This window comes from Melospiza melodia, chromosome Z, assembly GCF_035770615.1.
Source record: "Melospiza melodia melodia isolate bMelMel2 chromosome Z, bMelMel2.pri, whole genome shotgun sequence".
NCBI lineage: Eukaryota > Metazoa > Chordata > Aves > Passeriformes > Passerellidae > Melospiza > Melospiza melodia.
Window position 1 is genome coordinate 27,019,462 of NC_086226.1, and position 9,761 is coordinate 27,029,222.

The following is a 9,761-nucleotide window of genomic DNA, read 5'->3' on the forward strand; positions in this document are numbered from 1 at the left end:
GCTTTTCTTAAGCGTTGTTCCTGCAGCTGAGCTCCAGGCCAGACCACAGGACCTTCTTACCTGTGGTCTCCCTGAGGCTTCTCTTCTGCAGGTGCCCTTGAGGCCAGACCACAATCCTTCACAGGAGTCTCCTGTCCTTGTGGCAGGAGCCCTTGAGACCGAGTGCAGGACTTGCTGTCCTGTAGCCTTCCTGAGGCTTCTTTCTTGACGGTGCCTTCCAGGCAGGACTGCAGCACTTGGTGACTTGGAGCTTTTCCAAGGCACCTCTCCTGCAAATAGCCACAAATCCAGTCCGAGACATGGAGCAGCCACCCCCAAAAGTGCCCAAGCTGGCCTGGGTGGAGGAGGAGGAAGAAGGCCCTGCAGCTGCCCTGGCACAGGACACTGAAGAGGTGGTGCCATTCCAGCCACCACACGAGGGTGAGTGGCAGAGCTGGGCAACAGGACTGGTGCCTGCGGCCAGCTTGGCTCCACGCCATTCCGTGCCGTGCCGGGCCGTGCCGGGCCATGCCATGCTATCCCCTGGGGACATGCCCCTGGACAGGACGGAAGAGGGGCCGGGCAGACAGCCCGCAGTGGCCGTGCTCCATCCCCTGGCGCATCCCGGGCCTCTCTCTGCCTGGGGAGCGCAGGGCTGGGCCGTGTAGTCCGGCCCCTCCCGCAGCCCCTCATCTCTGGCTGCGCTCGCTCTTTGCCAGATGCAGCCCCGGAGCGCACACAAGAGCAGGAGTCCCGCCGTGGCCGCTTCCGCAGAACAGCGCAGGTACCTGCAGCCATCCCCACCTGGGCTGGGCCTGCTCTCCCTGCTCAGCCCAGCACCGTGTGTGCAGCACTCCATGCAACATCCCTGCCTTCTTGCCCTTCTCCTACAGTTTGTTTGCAACTTCATCAAGAGAATTAAGGAGGAAGAGACCATGGGCGCAGGCCTCAGACCATACTCGCCCATCTTCCAAAGCAAGAGCAGTGCTGCCCTGCTGGCTATGCTTGTAGAGGAAGATTTTTACAATCCCAAGCAAGTAAGCAGCCTGTGGCCAGGGTTTGATCCCCCCAGGAATTGCTTGGCCTCCAAAGCCAGGCATGCTGGCTGCTGTGAGCCTTTCAGGCCACATGGCAGCGTGGTGGCAAGGGAAGCACCCCTCTGCAGAAGCTGGGAACATTGCTCTCTCTGGCAGCTTTCCAAGTCTCCCGCTGCCTTCTCCAGGTGCCTGCCATGGTCAGCTACATCCACCAGTGGCTCTTGGCCAATGATTCTGCTGAGCACAGGCTGGACAAGACCCTGCTGGATCTCACCGAAGCACAGCCAAAGGACGCCGTCATGACGCTCCTGCGTGTGGCCCCGTCCTGTGACAGGTATGGGGCCCACCTGCCCCTGATGGGCTCCCCAGCCCATCACCCTGTACAGCCTGCCCCAGGTGTCTGACCAACAGACAGTTCCAGGGCCCTCTGGCTGCTCCCTTTCCCAGCCCTGGCATGGCAGCCCCTGAGCCTGCTGCCACGCTCCCTTGCTGCCTCTCAGGGCTCTGTCCCCACAGGGCTGGGCTGTCTGGGTGCTGCTGGCAGGGGGGCAGTGGGCAGTGGCAGAACTGGCAGCCAGCTCAGCTGGCCCCGGTGCTGTGTCTGAGACCCCCCTGAGACACAGCTCTACCCCCGCAGAGCTGCCATGGCCATGTGGAAGACCATCATGGCCTCAGCCAGGACTGCGGAGCTGGCACAGCTGATACTCCTGGATGTGCTGGGGAGCTGGCCAGAGCACAGCACCTGCACCTCCGATGGGGGCGAAACGGCTGTCTTTGCCCTGGCTGTGAGTTTCTGCAAGTGGCCTTTGCTGGCCCCAAGGCTGCCTCCCCAGCAGCTCTCCATCCTCCTTCCCCCACTGCATCTCCCTGCCTCAGGTGCTGGCCTGAAACCTGGCCCAGGGGCAGCTTCAGGGCCACCAGGCCCCGTGCTCCCCCTGCGCCTCTCCTGGCCTCTCCCTGCCATGCTCGGGCCCAGCCACACGGACACCTGGGCACTGAGCGCTGTCTCGGGGGGCTCTGTCCTTTGCAGGCAACTGTGGTGATGTGGAAGATCCTCCAGGTGCCCTGTCTCCCACGGATATTGAGGCTGTATTTCCCCCAGCTATTTGTGCATCTGCTCTTCCAAGTGTTCTTCAGCACTCTGGATACGCCAGAGGAGGTCCTTACCTTCTGGAAGGCATGCCAGGAAGAGCATGGCCTTGCCACCAGCCCCAACAGGTGCTCCGTGCCAGTCCTCCTGTCCCTGCCACGTGGCCTGCCAAGGAGCCAGTGCTGCCTGTGTGACCTGGGCTTTGCTCTGCACACAGGTTTGCAGTGCGGACCCTGAAGTCCCTGCTCTGCCTGCTGCGGTGCGAGGATGTGGTGGTGGCAATGGAACGCAGGTGTGCCTGGGACACGCTGCTCTCTGTTGACACTCACCACTTTGCCGTGGCTCTGCTTGCCAGGTGAGACCCCCTTCTCCCCACTGCCTCTGACATTTGTGCTCTGTGCCCAGGTGCCCCACTAAGTGCCTGTGGTAATGGGCAGGAGGGCCTTGTCCCCGAGGGACAGCCAAGCAGACTGGAAAAGGCTGGGAGAGGAGGCTGCCCATCAGCAACCAACTCCCAAATGGCCCAGGTCCCCTTGCTGGAAGGGTGCTGGGGCAAGATGAGAACTAGGTGAGCCACTCCTGGGAGACGTTTGCCCCACTGCCTCAGGGCTCTTGTTTCCTTTCTCCCCTCTTCAGGGAAATTCGCCGTCTAGCCATACACTTCTGTTCCGCGGTTGCATTCTACCTGCTCGCCCTGCTCGGCCAAGAGATGCCATACTGGGATTTCCCTGCCCTGGCATTCCTTGTGGAGGTGAGCCTCAAGGCCAGCGCTGCCTGGCTGAGCTGCCTCCAAGCTCTCTGCCCTCTCGTAGCCACAGCTGCCAGGACAAAGACACCCGTGCCCGTGCCCTGTGCTGCTGCCTGGGCCATCTGCTGCTGCCTGGGCCCGGCCCTGTGCGCTTCTGGGCTCTGTGCGCTTCTGGGCTCCTGCCGGCCGGCTCCCCTTTCACTGCCCTGTCCCTTTCAGGTCCTCGACTGCCTGGACCTGAGGGAATGCAGTGACAGTCTTCTGGAGATCATGGCACAGAACCTGCAGAGCGAGCACATGGCGAGGCGTTACTTGGCACTCAGAGGCCTCGTAGTGCTGGGCAAGAATCCCTTGATGGTGAGAATGGGCCCGTGGCTGAAGCCCTGCAGGCAGCGTGGGGCTGGGCAACGCAGTCGCTTGGCCTTGCCTGGCCTTCGGGCGCTGGGGCAGCTGCTCCCAGCTCTCCTGCCTCCCGCTTCAGCTGCCCGAGTGCTTCGGGACAGGCCTTTGGCCTCTGGGCCCTGCGGCAGCAGGGCGGCCTTTCACAAAGTTGGCTTCCACGCAGGCCGAAAAAATGCGGAGCCTGACTGAAAGTCTTGTGGAGCTCCTGGAGGAAAATGATAGCGACATGATCAGGATGACCATTCGTCTACTCAGACATTTACTCCTGGATAATGGTGCCCCAATACCCACCCCCATCGCCCTGCAGCTGGCTGAGGCGCTCCTGCCACTCTTTGACCGCGTAAGGCTCTGTGCCCACAGCCACGGCCACTGGCTGCTGCCCGCACACTTGGTGCCCTGTGCAGATGCAGGCCTGTGCCCTGGGGGGCCTGAAGCAGCTGATGCTCAGCTCTTTTGCCCTTCTCTTTCATACAGGATGATATCCAGGTGCAGCTGAGCTCCATGTCTGTCTTTCAAGAGATGCTCGACTTATTAACAGAAGAGGGAAGAAAGGCCCTGAAGTCCCACGTGCGCCAGAGCCTGCTCCCACTCTACTTCCACTGCCATGATGAGAATCAGATTGTTGCTGAGGTGAGCACTTGTGGCCAGCTACTGTCCCCCTGGCAGGGGGTTGCGCTGCCTCCTGCCCTGGCACCTTGCGGGCTGCAGCCTCTTCCAGCCTGTGGCATAGGCTGCCTCCTGTGCCCTGCACTGTGGGGCCATCAGTGTGTCTCTGCTGCTCTCCAGGCCTCCCGGGAAACGCTGCATTCTACGGCCACATTCCTGAAGAGGAGGGATCTCCAACAAATGCTACAGGTGGATCAGAGGTTTGGCGAGTGCCTGGTAAGAGCAGCCGAGAAACCCCAGCTTCAGCCTGGAGAAGGCCCCTGAGGGCGGTGCTCAGTCTGCGGGGCTGGCAGCTGTGCCCCTGCCCGCTGCTGCTCCCAGAGGCCACGCAGGCTCTTCTCCAGGCTCCCGTGGGCCCGAGCCGGGCGCCCACGCAGTCCCGGCCCGGCAAGGCGGCGGGGCGGCCCCGCGGCTCCCCGGGTAGCAGCCGGCCCTCTGGCCCCGCCCCTCGGGAGCCCGGCGCCAGCTGCTGCTGGCCACGCCTCAGGGCTCTGCGAGCAGGGGAGGGCCGGGGCTTGGTGGAGGCCGCGCCCGGCCCGGGGCCTGAGCCCGCGCCAACCCTTCCCTCCTGCTGCTCTCTCCAGCTGGCAGAGGACAGGAGCCGAGCGGCCGAGCACCTGCGCAGGGCCCTGCGCTACCTGCAGAGCCCACAGGAGCCCCTGCGAGAGGCCGCCGTCAGCTTCATGGGTGAGCCACGAGCCCGCGCTCCCTCCCCTGCCCACCGCAGCTGGGCCCCGGCCCCGCCTGCTGCCCCGGCAGCGCCACCCTGGCCCCAAGCCGTGGAGCCCCGCCTGGCCTGGGCATTGCTGCTGCTGCCCTCTGGCAGCCGTGCCCTTGGGCGGCAGCATGCGGCAAAGGCCCGGGCTGAGCCCTGCGGGGCCAGCAGCCCGTCTGGCCACAGCGCCGGCAGCGCCGCTGGCAGGGAGCTGTGCTGCTGGGGCTGTGACAGGCTCTGTGTTCACAGGGATGGCCGGCTGGCACCTGAGGGGGCAGCAGCAAGAGCTTCAGCTGATCTGCAGTGGTGAGTGAGTGAGGGCAGCGGGCTGGCCGCGGGGGCAGGCACGGGCAGCTGCAAGCCCTGCCCCGGCTGCGGAGGGCTCTGCTGCCGTGGCCAGAGCACACAGACATTTCAGGGCCACGTGTGGCATTCGTGGCCAGCAGCTTTGGGCTGATCCCCTTGGTCCCTGCTCCCTGCGGGCCATGGCAAGAGCCGGCCGGGATGACCCTGCCAGGGGGTTCACCTCGGCTCCCTGCACATCCGGGATCTGACCTTGGCTCTGTTCCTCTCTCTTGCAGCCCTTGAAGAAATGGCCTATGACAGCAGTCCCGCAATCAGAAGTGCTGCAATTGAATCTTGTTTAGTTCTCCGGGCTGTACAGAGAGCTCCATACTCCACATGGCATAAGCTGCGAGATCAATTCCGCAGTGCATGGAAGAAACGGCCTCGTCTGTGGGGCACTGCCTTGCTGTTCTGCTGCAGCTCCTCAGAGAGATGATCTGTGCAAGACTCTGTCTGCTGGGCCACTTGAGCCAGCAGGGGTTTTCTTGTTCTTCTCTTAGATTTTTGTGTTTGTATTTTCCTTTTTGTTGACAATGTAAATATAGAGTATCTTCCAATACACAGAGTCCCAGGATCTTTCTTTCCCTGCAAGTGTCCGTAGGGCATAGGGGAAGAGGGGCAAAAGGGTGCTTGTGCTCATCCAGTTGCCCAAGCGTGCAGTGTTTCAGGGAAAAAGGCCAGAAGCCCCTTGGCCTCTGGTGGTTCTGCTGAAGCCTTTGTGCTGCCGACAGAGCGGCTGGGCAGGGGCAGGAGCTGTGAGGATCCCTGCCAGAGCGGTGCCTGGAGATGGCCACAAGCCCTGTGCCACGCAGGAAGGGCCATCCGCGTCCTCCTGCCCGTGTGCTGCTGGCCTGTGCTCCAGACTGGAGCCCCCCGCCCCACAGCCTTAGGCATTGAGCTCCACTGCCTGCTTGCTGAGTCTTGCTCCTGTTGCTCCGGGGGAGGCCTAGCTCTGTGGCTTTAGGTCCCATTGAGCCAGAAGAGCAGAAGCTTGGAGCCCAGAGGGGCCACAGAAAGGCCCTCTTGGACATGGGGCATTCCTGTCATTCCCAGGGCAGGACCACATGAGAGTGCAGCGGGCACCTTCAGGGCAGCCTAGGCCACCTCCCTGTGTGCAGGGCTGGCTCTTTGCTTTGCTGCTCTCGGCCTTTTGTCGTCAGACTCCTTGGGCTGCCTGCAGCGAGGGGCAGCCCTATAAGGAGGGTGAAAGGCCCCGTCTCCCACATCTCAAGGGGGAAATGCAGCTCTCCCAGCCCTCAGCCCATGCTGGAAGCAGAGCAGAGCCTTTTCCCCAGCCCTGATGGCTTTCTGCCTGCTTCTGGCCCCTGGCCACCATGACCCACTGCACTCGCTCTGAGTCACCTACAGGATGGCTGGTGCCTCTTAATTTGCTGACCCTGGGACGTGAGGCTCACTGAGGGAAAGGTGGGTGTCCCAATGCTGAGGGCACACGTGGGTCACTAAGCAGACTTGGGCCTTCCCCAGCAGGTTGCAGGTGTCTTGCCTTATGTGTCGTGTTACAGTGGTTGTGCTGCTGCCTGGTCCTGTCCCTCTTCTCACCCTCACCCAACCTGGACCCTCTGGCCTGCCTTCAAGAAACCCTGTTGCATCAGACACGGTGTCAAGAGCCCTCCTTCACCTGCCGCTCCAGCGCACATTACAAGCTCCAGGCCTGAGAGCAAGGTGGGCTGGGGCAGCTGGTCTCTCAGACCAAGAGGGAACCGCTCTCGACAGCACCGGGCCATGGACGTTCCCCGCACCAGATAAAATCATCTCCAAGTTTAGCTAGTAAGGTAGTAAGGTAGAAACCATTAACTGCCTGCAAATCTGGCACTAGTCTCTAAGTTCCATGAGGTTTCTTTATTGCTAATCTAGGAGTAATACATTTTGACTCCCATTCTTCCAATAATCCTGATGTCAGGAATTTATTCATTGTTGCCTCCGTTCTTTGCCCAGCCTATAGTCTTCAAAGGTATTGCTTTCTGACTATGGCCTAACTCTTGTCTGCAGCTCAATTTTAATAGGGTCTGCTCATTTGGATTTTCCTGGGCTATCAGTATCCCATACTCTTGGCTACACCTGATTCAATACTTGCTCTAAATAGTTATTCTTGTTTGTTGGTCTTGTGTCAATTGTCAGTCCTACTGCTAAAACCAATTTGTCTTCAGGTACCTTCAACTTAATTTTTCTTTTCCTAAACGGAACTGTTGTATCGAAATTTTCAAGCAAATCTCTGCCTAGGACAGATTTGGGTGCGCTTGGTAAATAAAGAAACTGATGGATTGCCAGTTTCTTCTTGATTTTCCATTGAAGTGGTTGCAGGAAGAATGCATTTTCTGGCTGGCCCGTGGCTCCTATTGCTTGAAGATAGTTCTCACTTTTGGGTATCAGTGCTTGATTCAAGAGTGAAAAATAAGTTTCCACTATTTATTAAAAATTCAACCTCTTCATCATCCTTTAGCCTTATTTTAACCTGCTAGTGTAAGAAGTGCTAAGGTAAGAACTGCCCGTCTCGGTCATTTCTTATCATCTAGAGCGGCTACAAGAATTTGGCGTACTTTGTCTGCTAACTCTGGGCACTGGCCCTATTTCCAGTGTCCTTATTTCTTACAATATGCACAGTGATTTGGCCCCAGCTTGGTCTGTGCCTGGTTTGAAACTCCTCTGCCTCTGCTACTTTTGCCCCTGCCTCTGTTTCATGCGCGTCCTCTCCCTGGTGCTGATCCAGAGCTGCCACCATGGCTGCAGGGAGTTCTTTTTCTTTTTCTCTGTCTTTATCATCATACGCTTTCGATGCTTTTCTCATTAATGCCTTTAAGTCTCTCTTTACAGGCTCTTTCAGCCTCTGAAGTTTCTGCCTGACACCTGGGCTAGATTGCCCTAACATCAGGGAAACGGACTGCTGCTTTCACATATGCGACCAGGGATCCAGAGCTGTGCTTTATGTGCAGCTGCTCACAACCTGTCCACAAAGTCAGTGGGTGACTCGTGCTGGCCCTGTGTAACATTATCTATTACTGACCAATTTATTGCTTTTGGACTAGCATTTTGTAATTCAAATTTGACTAGTTCCTGGCATCTGGTTAACATGGCACAGCTGCCTGCATCGTTCGGGTCCCACAAAGGGCTTACAATAGGAGACAGCTGCTCCACTGTGCCTTGTAAGGCTCCACTAGCAATTTGTCCCTGCGCACGTGCTCTGGCTACCTTGATCACCAACTCTTTGCTGGTTTTGTTAGCTCTGTCAACATCAAATCAGTAGCACCTCACTCTGGCTCTTGATTCTTGACTATGCACTCCAATCTTTTTGCTACTTTGCCTGGGTTTTCTCTATACATTTTAACTTTTTCCCACCAATGGTTCAGCTCACTCGGAGAAAAGCAGATGTTCACACACATGGCTTCTCCTGGGCGACTCAAGACTTGCCATAAGCGGGGGACTAAAGGCAAAGCTTTCTTGGTTTTATTCCTTGTGTTGGTTGTCACTGGGGGTCTCTGAAAGTGTCCCCTCACCTCATCCTCACTGCCATCTGGGTTTCATTCAGGGGGCAGCGTGGTTGGCTGAGGGGGAGTGTACTCGAGCTGGCCTAGAGTAACTCGGCTGTAACTCTTGGACACCTAGGACACAATCTTCCTGGTGCATTGGAGCCAATTTCAAACATCTCTGCCCTATGCTGGATGCTGAACAGCTTTATTTTCTGCCTCTTTTCTCTTTCCAACGTTAGGACTAAAGGTCCTATGGGGCCAAATGAAAAAGCCACAATTCTTTCTGCCCCTCAGGTTTATTCTTCAGGGTAAAAAACATGTCTGCATATATGGCAGGACCTCATTTTTCTTCTTTGCTTCAAAATAACATCAACTGTAAAAATGTATCATAAAGTTTCAGCAGGGGTCACTTTTCACCTGGTGCTTCCTAATTGACACCAAGGCTACCATTGGGTAGGCTATTTCATCCAATTACCTTTCTTTGAAAAATTACCCTCTGGCATTCCTCCCAAATCTTTCTCCACTGCTAAATTGCGTTCTAGTGGACTCTTTTTAATACCATCTTTACTTCTCCTCTTGTTCATTCTTCATGCTATCAAAATTTCAAAACTTAGCAGGATCTAGTAGTACTTCTCCTTTCCTTCTCTTCATCCCCTGTACACTCCACTTCACACACATGGGCTGTCTCTCAGTCACCCAGCACCAATATTCTTTTTTACAGTCCTCACAAGCAATGAAAATAAAAGGATTCCACGTTCCACACAACCTTCGTGGAATTGGGGTTTGATCAGACATAAAATGAATTTCTTAAAAAACCGCCTAAAGTCATACCCGGGAGTATATACTCGTGTCAACCTGGAGTTCACAACCCTTGACTTTTGATGTAGTGTCTAAAAGATTGAGTGACTGCTCGATGTTGTTCAAACGCTTCTCAAAGTCAGACGAGCTCGGTGCTGTGCCCATTTCCCTGGGGTGTTCCGGTGGGTGTTTATTTGTCAGTTAGCGTATGATGGTTTGTTTTCACGTAGCCCGTGCTTTCCCCACCTTGGTTTTCCCCACTCCTGGCGCAGCGCCGCAGTTTTCCCAAGAGCCAGCCCGGGCTCCGCTGGGCTGCCTCAATGGGGAACCTGTCCCAGTGCCTGACCGTGCTCTGGGTGAAAGACCTTTTCCTGATATGGAAATGAAACTTGCCCTATCCCAGCTCCCTGCCCTTTTCTCCAGTGCTGTCACTGCTCCCAATAGTGACGAGAGCTGCAGCAGCCCTTCCGATTCCCCTCAGGAGGATGGTGAAGAC